The sequence below is a fragment of the Sarcophilus harrisii genome, chromosome 4, assembly GCF_902635505.1.
Source record: "Sarcophilus harrisii chromosome 4, mSarHar1.11, whole genome shotgun sequence".
NCBI lineage: Eukaryota > Metazoa > Chordata > Mammalia > Dasyuromorphia > Dasyuridae > Sarcophilus > Sarcophilus harrisii.
The window spans coordinates 67,486,173-67,506,267 of record NC_045429.1 but is presented as its reverse complement, the minus strand read 5'-3'; the positions used below and the strand labels follow the sequence as shown (position 1 = coordinate 67,506,267).

General features: G+C 37.5%; 1 pseudogene; it reads left to right on the top strand.

Moving 5' to 3' along the window:
* Positions 1-9,359: 9,359 nt before the first annotated feature.
* Positions 9,360-9,468, top strand: LOC111720407 (annotated as a pseudogene).
* Positions 9,469-20,095: the final 10,627 nt, after the last annotated feature.

The window sequence follows — 20,095 nt, the reverse complement described above, 5'->3', positions numbered from 1 at the left end:
GCCGCCCTTTCTTGGAATCCACTTTCTCTTCATTTCTGCCTCTTAGAATCTCTTAGAAGATTAAGTATCACCTTCTGCAAAACTATTTCCTGGTATCCCCAGATGCAACAAAGGTTGCCAGTATCTATTTTACATACATTAATATCCATGCCTGTTGATGTCCTTGTTATAATGTAAGTTCCATGTTTCACTCCATTTACCAAAACATCCCTGCATTAATTCCTTCATTAATCCCTTCTGAGATCTTTAAGAGCAGATTCCAGGAGACAGTTCTACAGACACCCCAAAAGAAGTCAGAAGGAAGCAGGAGAAATTTTGGAGAGATTGGTTGAATTGATCCCTGCAATTGAATGCATGGTAATTTCTTTGCAATTTTACTGTTTACTAAACCATGAGGCCACATTAAAAAATCATATCATATTAGTGTATGGGATCAGACAACAGACACAGGAGTGCTAGAGGTATAAATTGTCCAAGTTTATAATCCTCAGCATTAATTTTGCATCTTAATCTTAACATGTCCCAAACTGAATCAACTTTCTCCCTAAATGGTCTCCACCTGCTACCTTCTCTATCACTATAAAGACAATAGGATTTTCCCGATCCTCTAAGCTCAGAATCAAGGAATCATGGTGGATTCCTCAGTAGGTCTTACTCCCCGTACCCAAGCTGTGCCAGGATCCATCAAAGTTATCTTTGCCACATCTCTCATGTAGAATCCCCTTCTCTCCTCTGACAGTCACCACTCATAGAACAGATCCTTATCTCATTTTGAACCACTGTAATACCCTGCTAGTAGGTTTATTTGCTTCAAGTGTCTCCCTCTCTAATTCTTTCTCCTTTCAGTCACTAAAGTGATTTTCCTAAAGCCCAAATCCAAAATCTTATGTAAAAATGAGATAATATATATTAGAATAAACAAACAGCCCAATACTACCAAGCTTCCAACTTTAAAAAAGTAAGGAGGAAATCCTTGCTCATCTGGATTTTGAATAAGTCTAAGATATCTGTAAATCAATGAATAATTATTAAGTGCCTATTATGTGCCAGGAACAGACACTATGCTACAAGTGCTGGAGATACAAAAAGAGGCAAACGGCAGTCCCAGCCCTCAAGAAGCTGATATTCTTTTTTCCCCTCAATAGTAGTTTATATTTCTAAAAAGATACATTGTTGTAAGATTTTATGTTCCAATTTTTTTTTCTCCCTCCCTTTTGTCCTTTCTCCCCAAGACAGCAAGCGATCTGATAGAGGTTATACATGTACAATCCTCTTAAACATATTTCCAGATTTGTCATGTTGTGAAAGAAAAATCAGACCAGAAAGGAAAAAATCATGAGAAAGAAAAAAGCAAACAAACAAAAATGGTGAAACTATGATTCAATCCACATTCAGTCTCCATAGTTCTTTCTCTCTCTGGATGCAGATGGTATTTTCCATCTCTAATCTATTGGAATTGTGTTGGTTACTGCATTGCTAAGAAGAGCTAAGTCTATCACAGTTGATCATCACGTAATCTAGCTGTTATATATCCAGTGCTCTACTGGTTCTGCTCACTTGATTCAGCATTAATTCATGCAAATCTTTCCAGGCTTTTCTGAAATCAGCCAGCCCATCATTTCTTCTAGAATAATACTATTCCATTATATTCATATACCATAACTTATTTAACCATTCCACAACTGATGGGCATTCACAAGGAATATATTCTAATAGGGGAGACAACATGCAAACAGAGCAAGCAAACAAAGCAAGCTATATATGAGATAACTAAGAAATAATTGAGAGGGAAAAGACTACAATTAAGAGGGTTTGAGAAAACTTCTAGTAAAAGATGGGATTTCAGTTGAGATTTAAAAGAAGTCAGGGAGATCAGTTATCTGAGTTTAGCAGGGAGAGTGCTCCAGACATGGGGGACAGGGAGAAAAAAATGCTTGGACTTGAGAAATGGAGTATCTTGTTTGTGAAGAAACCAGGAGACTAGTATTACTAGACTGACATATAGTGGAGTAAGGTGTAAGAATACTGGAAAAGAGATAGCTAGGTAGTGCAGCGGATAGAGCATCAGCCCTGAAGTCAGGAGGACCTTACTTCAAATCTGACCTCAGACACTTAACACTTCCTAGCTGTGTGACCCTGGACAATTCACTTAACCCCAATTGCTTCAGCAAAAAAAAAAAAGTTACTGGAAAAGTGGAAGGGTCTGGCTAGATATTCCAAGCCATTGTCTTTTTCTGAGTTCGTGTCTTGAACTTAAAAAAAAAATTGGGGGGGAGGTAAAATTCTTTTTTGTTGTTTGCCCATTTTTTCATCATTTTTTTTTACTTGCTCTATTTATCTCTGGATTAAGTAGAGCGCTCATCTGAGTTTCTATTTCTTATGTCTTTCTGTTGCTTTTATATCTCTGTCTGAGGGCTTGTAAGATTTTGGTGCTTCCAATATACTCTGATTTGTTGGAAAGATCTCTTTACTGTCCCCTTTGTCTGTACTCTGGAACTTGCCCAGGTAGGTTTCCTGCTCTCTCATAACCAAATCAGGATTTTTCTTTTCACCTTAAAATTTTTACAGAGCTGTGAGGATGACAGAGCTGCTAGAGGGCATCATTTCTGCTTCCAATGCTAGTACAGGGGTCCCTCCTGGGGTTTCTTTATGACTAGGTATTCAGTCCCTTACCATTCATGGGCATTGGTTTGTTCCCTGCCATTTATGTCACTGACCTAGCCTGGTGTTACTACCACCATATCATGTACTCTTGACCAGCCTTCACTCCAGTGTCTGCAAATTTTTACTGTCTTCCTAAGCTACTCTAGCTGTACTTGCACTTTGGAAAAATTATTTTGACTTTCAAGTAGAGAGGATGGATTGGAATGGAGACAGGCTTGTGGCAGTCCTTTCATATTTCTTTAAAATCATTACACCTCTCAGTCTTAATTGTGTTATAGAATTCTACTACATGAAGGCAATTTTGCAACTACAAATAAGGCTGCTATAAAAACTGTAATGTTCTGTTTAGGTTTTCTGGAGGCCTTGGAGCAGCTTTCGTTTCAGTAGAGTAATCACCGCAAGAATAGCTGGGTGTTAAAGTCCAAAAGTCTTTATTGTCTCCGAAGTCCTAGCTCCTTCACTTGGGGCTCAGCTAGTTTTCTGGAGGCCTTCAGACAGGACTTGGACTCAGTGGAGGAAATGCAGGAGGCCAGGCCAGCCACCACGAGGCTGATGAAGCTGGAACTGAATCTCGTTCAGTCCTTGCTGGCTGTTTTATATACTCTATTATAATTACATTATCCTAGATGTGAATCTTGTGGAACTATATTAAGTACTAAGTACATGTACTGAACTAGAGAACTATTAAGCACCATGCTCACCTAGATAACCATTGTCTACATCAATTCCACTGACTTAATACCTTGTAAGAATCCTTGTTTCAAAGTTCTGGCCCATAATAAAAAACTTCTTAGCAGGTGACTCTTTTTGTTTTATGACAGTATGGTATTATTATTATTGTTATTGTTATTATTATTTTGCAGTGGCTACCTTTCTAGAAGAGAGTTTGTCTAGTGAAAATCTCTTAAACATAGTTTTAGTATCATGTCTAGTATCTCCTTCAAAAGAATTAACAACGTCTCTTTTAGAAAGTCATTCAATCAGTCAACAAGCATTTATGAAGTGCTTGAAATCCAATGGAGAGGACAGCAAATAAAGGAAGCTGAAAGGGGAGACAGTTATGAGTTGGAGGATGGAAAAGGGTACCTGGAAGAAGTTCAGAAGATCGAATCCTGGTGAGAAATGTAGAGATGGCTGACCTGTGCGGTTTCCTTAACTAGCTTTTAGGAGGAACTATCTAATTAGAAGGAGGGACTCCTTCTAGAAGTATGAATTCCAGGACTAAAATGATCACTGCACAAGGTAGTTAATATTTGTTATATAGCAGCTATTTATTTCCTCCAGTAGGAAATACATGCCTAAGATACAAAAGATTCATAAGCATACAATGAATAATACTTAAAATGTAGTGTACTATCTATTCTCTTTAAGTTGTTCTGCTTCCTTTGTAGGATTTCTCAACACATATCTTATATTCTCATTAAAGCTGAGTTTTCTGAGACTCACAGATCTAGATCTGAGCACCTAGAATATGGCTCTTTAATCTTTTTCTTTAGCAGAATCTTCCAATAATGGTTCTCCTGTTTTCCCAGAAGTTGTTATGGTTGCAGTTAGGTGGTGCAGTGGATAAAGTACCAGGATCTGGAGTTCAAGAGGAACTGAGTTCAAATGTGACCTCATCTGTGTGATCATGGACAAATCCCTCAGCCTTGTTTAACTCAATCTCCTATCTGTAAAACCCTAATTAAGGTCATGAAGAGTTGGAGTGACTGAACAACAACAAGCATCTTATTCTGTAACTCAAATTCATGAAGTATCCTCAAAGGCTGAAGACAATCATTTATTTGTATTACTGTTTGTTATCTGGGCTCAGGAAAAGGAACAGAACAGATGAAGCAGTCAGGGAATTATGATCCAATATCATGTTGGTTTGGGGAAAGCATGTCATTACCATGTGCATGTAGTTTACTATTAGTTGGTTAGGATGTGAAGAAGGGAAAGACATTGTTAGAACTTGGAAAGAGATCTGGCATAGATCCAATAAAGAAGCTACCTTGAAAAGAACCAGAAACTCTCTCTACTCTTACCACAGAGTACAAGACTCTTTCTGGCTCAGCTGCCCATCTTCTTTGGTAGAATCTCTATCTCCTTTTTTTAATAAAGCTTTTTATTTTCAAAATATATGCATGGATAATTTTTCAACATTGGTCATTGTAAAAGCTTACAATGTTTTGTGTAAAACACAAACAAAACCTTGTGTTCCATATTTTTCCCTCTCCCCACCTCCTCTCCTAGATGACAAGTAATCCAATATGTGTTAAATCCAATATATGTATACATATTTATACAATTATCTTGATGAATAAGAAAAGTCAGATCAAAAAGAAAAAAAATGAGAAAGAAAACAAAATGCAAACAAACAACAAGAAAAAGAGTGAAAATGCTATGTTGTGTTCCACACTCAGTTCCCACAGTCCCCTTTCTGGGTGTAAATAAGCTTTCTTCCTTACAAGATTACTTACAAGATACTGATCTGAATCATCTCATTATTGGAAAGAGCCACGTCCATCAGTATTGATCATCATATAGTCTTGTTATTGCTGTGTATAATCATCTCCTGGTTCTGCTCATTTCACTCAGCATCACTTCATGTAACTCTCTCCAAGCCTCCCTGAAATTATCCTGCTGATAGTTTCTTATAGAACAATAATATTTTTGGTAGAATCTCCAATCACAGAGTCATACAATAACCAACGAGAAGCTGCTGATGTTTCATGTTTTTTAGCAAGAAGCTAGTGCGTGTGTCCTTTTCTGTGTCCTGTGTCTTGCTTTCTAGGAGGTGCCCCAGTAGTTTAATAGATCATCCCTATTTCATAAATATTGTCTATATTTATTTAATAGTTTTATTCAAATTCTTTATTGTCTCCGAAGTCCTAGCTCCTTCACTTGGGGCTCAGCTAGTTTTCTGGAGGCCTTCAGACAGGACTTGGACTCAGTGGAGGAAATGCAGGAGGCCAGGCCAGCCACCATGAGGCTGATGAAGCTGGAACTGAATCTCGTTCAGTCCTTGTTGGCTGTTTTATATACTCTATTATAATTACATTATCCTAGATGTGAATCTTGTGGAACTATATTAAGTACTAAGTACATGTACTGAACTAGAGAACTATTAAGCACCATGCTCACCTAGATAACCATTGTCTACATCAATTCCACTGACTTAATACCTTGTAAGAATCCTTGTTTCAAAGTTCTGGCCCATAATAAAAAACTTCTTAGCAGGTGACTCTTTTTGTTTTATGACAGTATGGTATTATTATTATTGTTATTGTTATTATTATTTTGCAGTGACTACCTTTCTTGAATATTGAATAATTTTATTCAAGTCCCTGTTAGAGATTGCATCTTTTACCTGAATCAGTCACCTTCCTAAACCAGTGTGATCATAGGCAGATCAATAATATCTCTGGGTTTCAGTTTCCCCCCCAAGGATGTCTAGACAGTCTCTGAGCTCCCTCTCCATCTATGGTGCTATGGTAGCAGGGAGTGGGGAGGTGATCAACAGACAGTTTTGCATGGGATACAGCCTGAGTCTTGTAGGGGAAGACTTTAAGGGGATGCAGCCCCACGTTCTCTTTTAAAGCAAGCTTCCTTAAAAACCCATTAAGAAAGCTTTAAAGAAGTCTACAGCATGAGTCAGGTATCCACAACAGCAGGTCCTGTCTTCTTGTTCCATATTTTCTGTCTCCTTATCTGGCCACAAGGTGTCAGTGTTTTTTCATATTCAGGTTAGCTTGGGCAGCAATGGGGTCTCTGGAAGCCAGGACTTGGGATGTCATTAAAGTTGGAGAAAAGTCCTTTCTCCTTGCTGCCCGATCCCTGAGCTACATGGGGCTATCAGAGTATCCCTGCTGAAGGCGGGGAACTATCTTTCCCAATACTTTTTTTTGAAGGCATATGTAGGGTTTTACTGAGAGATACTAAAGTCATTGATTATCCCTTTGGAGTCACTTATTTTATCGTAAGGACATTTCTATCTTATCTGGTTGCTCTATAGGGTATGCCGGATATAAATTTCAATTCAATGAAATTCACTTCCATCGGGAAAACATTTATTAAGTTCCTATAGTAAGAATCATAATTTCATAGCCAGAGGAAGCATTAGAAGCTGTCTAGTTCAATTCTCTATTTTGACAAATAAAGAAACTGAGGTTTGAGAGATTAAGCACCTCATCCCAATTAACACTGGGAGCAAAGAGACTGACCCAGCCTTCACTTTGCCTCTAATTCTACTATCCCATGTCCTTTTCAGCTTTAAATCCTCCTAAGCCCATGATCCCTTGGGATGCTGCACTGAAAGAGACCTTTCAGACTGGAGCAGGAATCTGGGTGATTGCAATAGCCCTATTTGAAATTAACAGCAAAACCCTATTAATTTAGGTTAAAGCCTGAGAAATCTGAATGATAGCAGATTCAAAGGAAACATAGCTTTATTATTTGCAAGTACATATGGTGATTCAAAGTAACAAAGCAATAACAAATCATGGTTTAATGAACCGATGATAAGTCATTTGTAATTAGTAGCATCTAGTACTAATATCTAAAATCAATTCGTCTTCTTAAATAGGTTAAACATTCTCCCAGGATGCAGTTTACAGTCTCTGCTTGACAAAGTTCTTCCTTGAGGGCTGGTTATCTTGAGAGCTGCCCAGTCCAAGCCTGGGAATTCCAGAGTCAGATTTTCAATCAGCTTCCTAATTGCTCTTTCTCTTTCTAGTCTCTTCCCAATCTTTTTACGGCTTAGATCTAAGCTAATCACTTCTTTGATCAAAAGCCTGTCATGACTCGGTTGATTCTTGGATAAAATATAAACTCTTCAGCATGGCATTCAAGGACCCCCTTAAGTCTTCAATCAACAATGTCTGTCTTATTTAAAAACAATAACGGTAGCTAGCATTTTTATAGTATTTATGGTGTGCCAGGCACTGTGCTAAGTATTTTACAAATATTATCTCATTTGATCTTAATAAGGAAACTGAGAAGTAGGCACTATTATTGTACCCATTTTACAGATGATGAAACCGAGTCAAACAGAGATTAAATGATTTAGATAAGGTCATATAGCTAGTAAATTTCTGAGTCTGGTTTTGAATTAGATTTGAATTTCCTGACTCCAGGCCCAGGATTCTATCTGCTGTGCCACCCAGTGTCTATAATATTATTATTTCCCTTCCTAGGGTTTCCATTTCTGCTAAAGTGAAATATTCGCTGTCTCTTCTGACTTGGCATTACATCCCCTACTTGCATGGTTCCAAGCATGCCATCTCCCATGCCGGGAAGAACACTGACGAGTTTTAGAGTGTCTGGTCTGGTCTGGTCTGGTATGATAGAGGTATGGTCAAGCGACTCCACTTCACGCCATATAATGATCAGTTGAAGGAACCTGAGGATGTCTACTGGCGGTAGAGATCATCCAGGAGGGGCAGGAAAGTTGTTTTCAACTGTTTGAAGGACAATCATGTGGAAAAGAGGCCAGGTTTTTTTGTTTGTTTGTTTGTTTGGCCCCAGAAAGCACAAACAGGAGTAATGGATAGAAGTTGCAAAAAAGGCAAATTTAGACCTGAGGTCAAGAAAAATTTCCCAATGAATTAGTTGCAAATAAAAGTAGATTAGGCTGTTGTGATAAGCAGTGGGTCTTCCCTCCTGCCTGTATGTTCTATCACATCCTATAAGTCTTCCATAAAATAGCAAATTGGTTTCGAATCCAGATGCAAGGGTTTGGTCCATGAGTAGAGAGCCATTTTAGCTAAACCCTTAAATGAGAATTGAAGGGGGAAGAGGAAACTAGCTTCTAGTTCCCTCTACCCCTGCTCACTTCATGAGAGGATGACCTTGTGAAACTTTGGAGAACTGAGGAATTTGGACCATTCCTTAGCATATAATCCAGTGTTCCTGGAGCAGTTGTGTCTGCAGCTGGAATGGAGGAAGAACTTGCCCCATTAAGAAAAGGCAACTTCAGCGACTCCAGTAAGGATTCAAAGCAAAAAACTACTATGGGAAATTCCAGGAAGGTCTCACAAAGAAAAGGTTTCAGCTACTTGGTCATAAGAGGTCTCTAAACTTTGGGCTGACTTTCACTTAGAGTCATGTACTGGTGGGAGAGTGTGCCACTGATTTTTGAGGAGACATTTTATGGTACTTATTCTTACTATAACACTTTAGCAAATACTGCTTTCTAAAAGCTAATAATAAAAAGATTAATTAATAAAAGCTGATAATCAATGAGAAAAACCTATTAGACCTAGAACCCAATAACAACAACAAAAAACTTTGACAGCTATTTGGAAGATGGATTGGAGAGGGGAGGGATCTAAAAAAGGAAAATCAAGTACTTTGCTGTTGAGTTGTATCTGGCTCTTTGTGACTCCATTTGAGGTTTTCTTGGCAAAGATACTGAAGTGGCTTGCTATTTCCTTCTTCAGCTCATTTTACAGATGAGGAAACTGAGACAAACAGAGTTAAGTGACTTGCCTAGGCTCACACAGCTTTACTAATCTAAGGTTATATTTGAACTCAGCAAATTGAGTCTTCCTGATTCCAATCCTGGTGCCCTATCCACTGTGCCATTTAGCTATCCCCAAATAAGAGATTACAATAATTGAGAGAGATCTAAAATAAAGTAGTGGCTATGTGAGTAAAAGTTATGGATAAAGTGCTGTGTAATACAGCACTAAGGAGAGAATAATAATATATCTATATATATTTTAAGGAGAAAAGGTTAGCACTCCCCTCCACAAGAATGGATGCTGTCCTATTGGCCCACATAACACATAAGAGTATGGATAAGGAAATACTTTCTTTTGTAGGTCTCTTAAGGATTAGGATCTTGCCTGGGGTCAGTCACACATAGTCAGTATGTGTCAGAGATGGGACTGTAGCCCAGTTCTTTCTGCCCAAGTCAATAACTCACCTTATTGGGAAGCACAAAAAACTTGTTTCTTATCCCCAAAAATGGATTTTTTTTCTGCCAAATTCTGCTTTGAAGTAAGAGTAGGGAAAGGGAAAGCAAATGGTTTCATTCCAACTCTCTTACTCACCCTGACCCCAACCAGACTGGTTTTTACAGGAGAATTCATTAAAAGTGGAACCCACAAGTCGGGGTCGGGGGGAGTGGGAAGGAAGTATGCATACATATGCACACACACACGAACACACATATGCACAATTAATCCCCCAAACCACAATGCATCTTCCATTACTTTTTCCTTTGGAGAGAGTAGAATGGCTAAGCAACCCTGAGAGACTTGGCAGATGTGAGATTTGGAGGCAGAGGGACAGTTGGAAGACTATAAATTTCAAGAGTTTGGGGGTATTAATGTGTTGCCTAGAAACAAGAGACCAAATAGGAAACAGGAAACCCCAGGAGAAAGATGCTTCAATATTTCAGTATCATTACTGGAGGGGAAGGCTGCTTTCCCAGAGACCCAAACAGCAGCTCTCATTCTCCCTTTTCCCCAGCAACAAATAAAAAGTACCTCCCCTCCATATATTATATATATCTAGGTCCTGTGCTTCTGGGAGGCTCACGTGTATTTATGTATGCCTGTGTGTGCACTCACAAGCGCACACGTGTAGCCTACACTGTACACATTAATGCTGCAAAGAATTCTGCCAAGAAGCCCAGAGCCCATTCCTGCCGGCTCCAGGATGAACCTGGCAGTTGAGGAGAGACGTCTTCTAACACTTCCAAGTCTCCTGCAGCTGCAGACAGCCTCAGGGAGGCAATGCCTTTATTATTTCCATGTGTGTGACCCATAAGGGCATAGTACTCTGCATGTCTATGCCACGCCACGAATCTGGAGTCGGAGCCAGATGTGGCAAGATCCAGAGGTTTCCAGGGGGATGTGTGGGTTTGGGGAAACCCAGAGTCATTAATATAATAAGGATCTCCAACATCTGGCCCCAACCTTCTCTCTCACTGGTTCCCCTTAATTTCATCTGGAACCTCTTTAACTTTTTGGACTTGCTTTTTCTTTACATAAGCTGTTTCTGTTCTAGGTAGATGCCTTCCTCCTGAGTGATCTTTGCACCCTGGACCTTTTTTTGGAACTTTCCCTATTCAGAAAACTTTCTGTGTGCTTGCTCATTGGAACATCAGAGGTAGAAAACTAATCTACTGTCCTTAAATGAGACTCCCCCACCAAGTTCTCCCTCTGAGCCTTTCCTCTCTCCAATGCTGCCTCCTCTGTGTATTCTTCCTGATCACTCTTAACCCCCTACCCAAATAATTTCTTACTCCTTTGACTTTGAGAGCACTTTTTTATTAAAGCTTTTTATTTTCAAAACATATGCATGGATAATTTTTCAACATCAATCATTGTAAAACCCTGTGTTCCAAATTTTTCCTTTCTCTCCCCATCCCCTCTCCTAGATGACAAGTAATCCAATATGTGTTAAATCCAATATATGTATACATATTTATATAATTATCTTGCTGAATAACAAAAATCAGATCAAAAAAGGAAAAAATGAGAAAGAAAACAAAATACAAACAAATAACAAGAAAAAGGGTACAAATGCTATATTGTGGTTCACATTGAGTTCCCAAAGTCTGCTCTCTTCATCACAAAATCATTGGAACTGGCTTGAATTGTCTCTTTGTTGGAAAGTCCCATCTATCAGAATTGATCATTGTATAATCTTGTTGTCATGGATAATGATCTCCTGGTTCTGCTCATTTCACTTAGCATTAGTTCATGTAAATTTCTCCAGGTCTCTCTGAAATCATCCTTGTGATTATTTCTTATAGAATAATAATATTCCATAACAGATATATACCATAACTTATTCAGCCATTCTCCAACTGATGGGCATCCACTCAGTTTCCAGTTTCTTGCTCCTACAAAAAGGGCTGCCACAAACATTTTTGCACATGTGGGTCCCTTTCCCTTTGAGAGCCCTTTTTAATCCACATTCATCTAAACTCCACCACCACTCTCTTTCATTATAGTTGTTGTTTGGCTTGGAATTGCGATTGGTGGGGAAATTTCTGGTATGAAACTCCCTTCAATTCCAGACTCACTTTAAATATTGTCTTAGTGAGTAGTGAGGGGCATTGAAAAGCTGACACAACCCAGACTTTTCAGCAGTCAGTGAGAAGAAATTAAGAGAACTTTGTGAACTTGGATCATTAATCCTTTTCCTTTTGCCACAGGAGTCTGTGGATTATTTTCTTTCTTCTTTAAAAAATTATTTTGTTAAATATTTCTTAATTAAATGTAAAATTTAAAACATTAATTTAAATTTTTTTGATTTTCGGAGTGGAAACCCATCAGTTGGAAAATGGCTGAATAAGTTATGGTATATGAATGATATGGAATATTATTATTCTATAAGAAATGACCAGCAGGATGATTTCAGAGAGACCCGAAGAGGCTTACAGGAACTGGTGCTGAGTGAAATGAGCAGAACCAGGAGATTATTACACACAGCAATAGCAAGATTATATGATGATCAATCTGATGGACCTGATTCTTCTCAACAATGAGATGATTCGGGCCAGTTCCAATGACCTTGTGATGAAGAAAATCATCTGCACCCAGACAGAGAAACTGAGTGGGGATTACAACATAGCATTTTCACTCTTTTTCTTGTTGTTTTCTTTCATTTTGTTTTCTTTTGCATTTTTTTCCTTTTGGATCTGATTTTTCTTTTGCAGCATGATATTTGTGGAAATATGTATAGAAGAATTACACATGTTTAACACACTGGATTACTTGCCATCTAGGAGAGGGGGTGGGGAGAAGGGAGGAAAAAATTTAGAACAAGATTTATAAGGGTGAATGCTGAAAATTATCCATGTATATATTTTGTTTTTTGTTGTTGTTGTTGTTGTTTGGTTTTTGTTTTTTAATTTAATAGCCTTTTATTTACAGGTTATATGCATGGGTAACTTTACTGCGTTAACAATTGCCAAACCTCTTGTTCCAATTTTTCACCTCTTACCCCCCACCCCCTCCCCTAGATGGCAGGATGACCAGTAGATGTTAAATACATTAAAATATAAATTAGACACAATAAGTATACATGACCAAAACATCATTTTGATGTATAAAAAGAATCAGACTCTGAAATATTGTACAATTAGCTTGTGAAGGAAATCAAAAATGCAGGTGTGCATAAATATAGGGATTGGGAATTCAATGTAATGGTTTTTAGTCATCTCCCAGAGTTCTTTCTCTGGGCATAGCTGGTTCAGTTCATTCATGTATATATTTTGAAAATAAAAAGCTTTAATAAAAAATTTTGAGTTTTATACTTTTTTTCTCCCTCTTGCTCTTCATCTCCTGAGAAGGCAAGCAATATGATACTGATTATACATGTGAAGTCATGCAAAACATATTTCCATATTAACTGTATTGCAAAAGAAAACACATAAAAAGGAAGTTAATTAAAGTATGCTTCAATCTGCACTCAGAGTTCATTAATTCTCTCTCTGGATGGATAGTATTTTTCATCATGGGTTTTCTGGAATTGTCTTGTTTTGATCAGAGTAGCTAAGTCCCAGTTGATTATTATTACAATGTTGCTGTTGCTATGTCATGATCTCCTGGTTCTGCTCACTTCACTTTGTATCATTTGTGTAAGTGTGAAAATAATTTTCTAAAGTATTTATTGAGTGCCTCCTATATGCCAGGAATTGGTCTAAAGACTAAGAATACAGAGAAAGACATACAAAGAAACCTTTCATGGCTCCCTTTTCCCTGCCCTCTCAATTAAGAAACTTGTCTCATATTTTACTGGAAAAATTGAGGTCATTCTCTGTAAGCTCCCTCTTCTCTCCTCTTCCTCATCTCCTATCACTCATATGTCTTTTGATACTATCTCTTCCTTTACCTCTATCTCATATGATGAGGTAATCTTACTCCTTAAGGGCTAGCACCTCTACTCTATCATATTCATCTGCTTTATCCTTTCTTTAATCTCTCATTTCCAACTGTTTTTCGGACATTTCAAACAGGATGTTGTGTAGTAGACATTTAAATTCAATTTCCAAAATGGAATTAGGATAGAGAGAAACATCATCTTCCCAGTTCCTTAAGCTTACAATCTAGGTGTCATCCTCATCAAAAAGGCTTAAAAGTCCTCTATTTCATAAAATATCTGATTCCTCCTCCTCCCAAAAGATTATGCTCAATTTCTAAGTAGGTAATTCTAGCTCTTTTGTCTTACAGAATATCATAATCCAAATCCTTCGATTATTTAATGTACAAATTGCTAAATCCTGTATAATTCTGATTATGGTTCCATAATATTTGAATTTTTTTCTTTCTGGCTGCTTGCAATATTTTCTCTTTGACCTGGGAGCCTTGGATTTTGACTATACTATTCTTGATAGTTTTCATTTTGGAATCTCTTTCAGGAAATAATCAGTGGGTTCTTTCAATTTTTATTTTACTCCCTGGTTCTAGGATAGCAGGGTAGTTTTCCTTGACAATTTCTTGAAAGATGATGTCCAGGCTCTTTTTTTGAACATGACTTTCAGGTAGCTCAATAATTCTTAAATTATCTCTCCGGAATCTATTTCTAGGTCAGTTATTTTTCCAAAAAGTTATTTCACATTTTCTTTTATTTTTTCATTCTTTTGATTTTTTTTTGATTATTGATGTCTCATAGAGTTATTACTTCCCCTTTCCCAATTTTAATTTTTAAGGAATTATTTTCTTCAGTGAGTTTTTGTACCTCCTTTTCCATTTGGACATTTTGAATATCTTTTCTCATTTTTTTGTGCTTCCCTTACCAAGCTATTGATGCTTTTTTTTCATGATTCTCTTGTATCAGTCTCATTTCTTTTCTCAATTTTTCATCTACCTTTCTTATTTGACTTTTAAACTCCTTTTTGAGTTCTTCCAGGAATTCTTTTGGAGGGGGGCCTGACAATCAATTCACATTTTTTTGACGTTTTGCATGTAGCCATTTTGGACATTTTTGTTCTCTTCTGAATTTGTGTTTTCAACTTAATTGCCTTTCTATGGTCAGGTTCTTTGTGTGTTTTGCTCATTTTCCAGGTCTGTTTCTTGACTTTTAATTTTATGACTTTTTAATTTTAATTGACTTTTAACTTTATGTTAAAGCTTGGCTCTATTCTTGAGGAGGAGGGGACACTTCAAACTTCTTGTTTAGGGACAGGGAGGAAGTCTGTGTTGACAGTGCAGGGTCTTGATCCTGCACTTGGCTTGCTCTGCCAGGGCTCAGGGTCTTACTGCTTGCTCGTTAGACCTTGATTTTCTGTTGGCTTGCCCAGATGTTGTCTGCGTCGTACTTTATTCATTACCCTTTTATTCAAGTAAGACAGACCTTTCTGCTGACCTTCTAAGTTGTCTTAGGCTGCAAAATTGTTTTACCCCATCTTTTTGTTGGTTCTATTGATTCAGAATTCATTTGGAGGCATTATTTTATAGCTGTGAAGGTGGGTTGGGGGAGAATTCAGGTGAATTTCTCCCTTATTCCACCACTGGTCTCTGTCCTCACTTTTGTAACATCTCTTGAACATTCCCCTTTCTTTCTCTGACGCTGCCATCATTCTAGTGCAGACCCTCATCATCTCATACCCAGAGTACTGCAAATGCCTGCTAGTCTTTCTGTGTTCCAATCCATCCCTCACTCAACCACTAGAATGATTTTTTTAAAGCACAGTTCTAATACTATATGATGATCAATTCTGATGGACGTGGCACTCTTCAACAATGAGATGAACCAAATCAATTCCGATAGAGCAGTAATGAACCAGCTACACCCCAGAGAAAGAACTCTGGGAGATGACTATGAACCACTACATAGAATTCCCAGTCCCTCTATTTTTATCCGCCTGCATTTTTGATTTCCTTCACAGGTTAATAGTACACTATTTTAAAGTCCGATTCTTTTTGTACAGCAAAATAACTATATGGACGTGTATACATATATTGTATTTAACTTATACTCTAACATATTTAACATATATTGGTCAACCTGCCATCTGGGGGAAGGGGTGAGGGGAAGGAGGGGAAAAGTTGGAACAAAAGGTTTTGCAATTGTCAATGTTGAAAAATTATCCATGGATATATCATGAAAATAAAAAGCTATAATAAAAAAAGCACAGTTCTGATGTTTCTTTTCTACTTAAGAAACTCCATTGGCTCCTTATTGTCTCCAGGATCAAATACAAAATGCTCTATTTGGCACTCAAATCCTGTTAAATGTCCCCTCTTACCTTTCCAGTCTCTTACACCTTACTTCCATAATACATTCTTCTATCAAGTGACATTGATCTCCTGGCTGTTCCATAGACAAGAATGTTTTTTTCTGCTATCCTTTATGCCTAGAATCTTTTCCCTCCTCATGTCTATCTACGGGCTTCCCTCACTTCCTTTTTGTTATTGTATTGAGTTGGTTCAATCATGGATGACTTTACATGACCCCATTTGGGGGGCTTTTCCTGGCAAAGATACTGGAGTGCTTTGTCATTTCCTTATTCAGCTCATTTTCCAGAGTGAGGAAACTAAGGCAAACTAGGTTAAATGACATTTAAATTTTTTGTATAGTATCCCTCCTAAGTGATCACTTAACATCTTATTGAAAGGTTATCTTGACAAGGAGCTCATTAGCTTTCCAAAGTTGCCATTTTATGGCAACTCTATTAAAATATTTTCCTTTATATTGAGTTAAAATAATACTTCTCTGATATTTCTTCCTACTTCTATTACCTAGGGCTCCAAAGGCTATATCTGATTTCTCTTTCATAAGAAGTTTCTTCAGATATTTAAAGAGAACTGTCATGTGCCCCCTTACTAGTCTTTTCTAGGTTAAATGGTCTCAGTTCCATTAATACTAGAAGGATCAGATGCATCAAGTGATACAAAAAATTTATTATGATTTTACTTTGAAATATAAATTTTTACCCAACTATCTATTTTCTTTGAGTTGCAGATAAAAAGTTGAACTGCATCAATTGATGCTGTTTGATCCTTCAGGGTATTCAGAAATTCCAGTCCTTCTTTAACTGTTCTTCTGACAACATAGTTTGGGGTTCCCTCACCATCCTTGTTGGCCTCCGGAGAATATGCTCTAGCTTGTCCTTCTTAAAATGGGAGCATAATACTCCAAAAGTCGTCTGTCCAATGCACAGGACAGAACAAAATAGAGATTATTAGTTACTTTCTTCTGGATACCAGATTTCTACAGGTGCAGTCTAAGATTCCCATGAGTACTTTTTGGCGATTTCACATTGTTGACTTGAGGTCTTTCTCATGTGACCTGTCTAACCACTTCTTTCTCATCTTGTAATTGTGATAGTGTATTGGTTCCCTCCCCCCCAAGTTAAGTGGAATTAAGTGGAAGATTGCATTTATCCAGTGGTATGTCATAGTTGGCTGTATCCAATCAAAAGAACAGATTATTAAATTTTCAGTGCATTTACTGAGCATTTACTTCTTGGGAATTGACAAAAGCTACAGATCAAGGCAGATTTATTGTATTGTTGATTTTCTAGACTTTAAAAAGTGATGGAACACATCCAGAGAAAGAATTATGGAGTCAGAATGCAGACCAGAGCACTTATTTTCACATTTTAAAATTTTGTTTTTTGTTTTTTCATTCTTGTTGTTTTCCCCTTTTTGTTTTAATTCTTCTTTCAGAACATGATCATTATGGAAATATGTTTAGCATGATTGCACAAGTATAGCCTCTATAAGATTGTCTGATGTCTTAGGGAGGGTGAAGAGAAGAAAGGAAAAAAAAAGAATTTGGAACTCAACATCTTACAAAAATTAATGTTCTATATTGGATTACTTGCTATCTAGGGGAAGGAGTGGAGAGAAGGGGGGGAAATTGGAAGACAGGGTTTTGAAAATTAAAAAGCTTTAATAAAAAAGAAAAATGACAAAAAAGAAAAAGAGAAAAGAGAAAAAACAAAATAAATGTTAAAAACTATTTTTACACATAATTTTTAAAATATTATTATTATTAAGTGAAAAAAAGGGAAAAAGTGATGGCAAAACGTTAATAATACCAATTAAATTTAAGGTACAATTACGTTTACAACTCAGCAAACCCAATTAACATATTATACTTATATGTGATGTTCCTTACCCATAATGTTCCACCTCTGCATAGAATCAACCAGCAAATAGTTATTAAGCTCCTACTATATGCCTGGTATATTATGGTTAGAAGTGCTTCCTCTTCATTTTTATATTTTATTTGCCTCTCATTCCAGCTAGTCGATGAAAGGACTTAGAAAGGGAAATAATCAGAGAATTCATTTAGTCTAATGCATTCATTTTACAGATAAAGAAACTAATCTTTTCACATATGTATATCTTGTCCCTGAACTGGATTTTAAATTCTTTGAGGGTACAAATAATGACTTTTCCCCCCTTTTGCATTCCCAACAGAACCTAATAGCATTTTACACACTTCTGATGTTCAATATATCTGTGATGAGATGTTCAGGAGAGACTAGCAACTCTAGTCGAGCCCTTTTCAGGACTGCTCATTTTACCTCTGGTGTCCACTTTTCAGCCAATTCTCACCTGTGGCTCCAGATAGCTGCAGTGTGCACAAAAGCCATATACTGGTAAGAATATCTCAGCAGATGAGCTAACCCAGGTTGGGGGTAACAGACATGACTCGGACCCATCAGTGAGTTACATGGTTGTGAAGATGACTCCCCCCTGGCAGAAGGGGTGGGTGAGAACAATTTGTTTCAATAGCCAGAAGGGTGGTTGAAGCAGGTACTATGTAGCACTTAGCTTGATCAGATGCCAAAGTCATATACTGCATCCAAGACCAATGCAATCATCCTGACTTTTGTCCTGGACTTCAATGACTGTGAAAGACTGTGAAAATGAGATTGATGACTTTGTACAACTCTGTCTCACTTAAATCCACTTCACATGCAAGTCAAGACATCCCCCATTATGTGATATGATTATTCCTCCTCAAAAATGAGGACAAAAACTACATAGAATTCCCAAACCCTCTATTTTTGTCTGCCTGCATTTTTGATTTCCTTCACAGGCTAATAGTACACTATTTGAAAGTTTGACTCTTCTTGTGCAGCAAAATAACTGTATAGATATGTATACATATATTGTATTTAACATATACTTTAACATATTTAACATGTATTGGTCTGTCTGCCATCTGGGGGAGGGGATGGGGGGAAGGAGGGGGAAAATTGGAACAAAAGGTTTTGCAATTGTCAATGCTGAAAAATTACCCATGTATATATCTTGCAAATAAAAAGCTATACTAAAAATTTTTTTAAATGATGGCGAAAAAACCCAACCAATTTTTAATACCAGATCAGCCTCCTATTGCAAAGGAGAACTAAGACATGTGCAGCACAGCACCTAGTAGATGGTTATTGATATGACTGATTGACAGTGAAAAACAATAAACATCCCATTTTTTTTTTTCTTCTTTAACCTCTCTTGGATTCACAGGTACTACAGGGAAGACTCTGCCTTAGAAAGTTGCTGGCTTCAAAAAAGCTTATAGGGATAGGGGAAAAAATATCAGTTACACGCCAGAACTTAAAATTAAGTGAGGCATGCTTCCCAGTTGGACTCTTGAATCTTTACTCAGGAGATTTCCAACCAGGCCATCCAGGAACAAGCATGGTACTCAGAGTGTCCTCATTCACAGGTGCTTGAAGCTGCCAGTTCCCAGAGTCCTGGCCAGGGCGCTTCTCTATTTCCATGTATCCCTAGTTTAAATTTCTGCAGTACAGAAGGGGGAATTTGTCCCCCCCAGACCACAGTTCTTGATTTTACTCCAATATAATGCCAAGTGGACAGTGCTTAGTCAGACCTGACCGTGCTATCCCGGGCAATGCTCATCTTGCCAGTGCTCAAAGCTGACTTGTCAGCATCTGTGCTCATAAGGAGAAGAGAGAGAATGAAAGAATCTGAACGAGTGTGGAATAGAGAGTCTGAGAGAATGTACGCTGGAAGGGATTTGTGTGTGTGAGAATGGAGACTTCAAAGAAACAAATATATTTTTCTTTCCATATTCCTGAATATTTTACACAAGGCATAAATGGGGATATACTTCCCTTAGTGGGAAAACTCTAATTTCTTCCGCTTTTGTTTTAAGGGAACCTGATGCTGCCTAATAACTGTGATCAAAATCCACAGATAAATAGGCCAAACCAACCAAAGATATGGTTTCTATTTACTTGTCTACATATGTATTGTACTTCTGTAATCCTTCACCTAGTAGAATGTAAATCTCCCGAAGACAAATTCTATTTGTTTTAATTTTTGTATTTCCCTTTCCCAGCCCAGTGCCTTGAATATAGTAGGTGTTTAATAAATGTTTGTTGGAGCTGATTTTAGAAAAAAATGATGAACAAGCTGATTTTAGAAAGACCTAAAAAGATTTACACGAACTGATGCTGAACCAAACAAGCAGTACCAGGAATATAGTATATACAGTAACAGGAAGA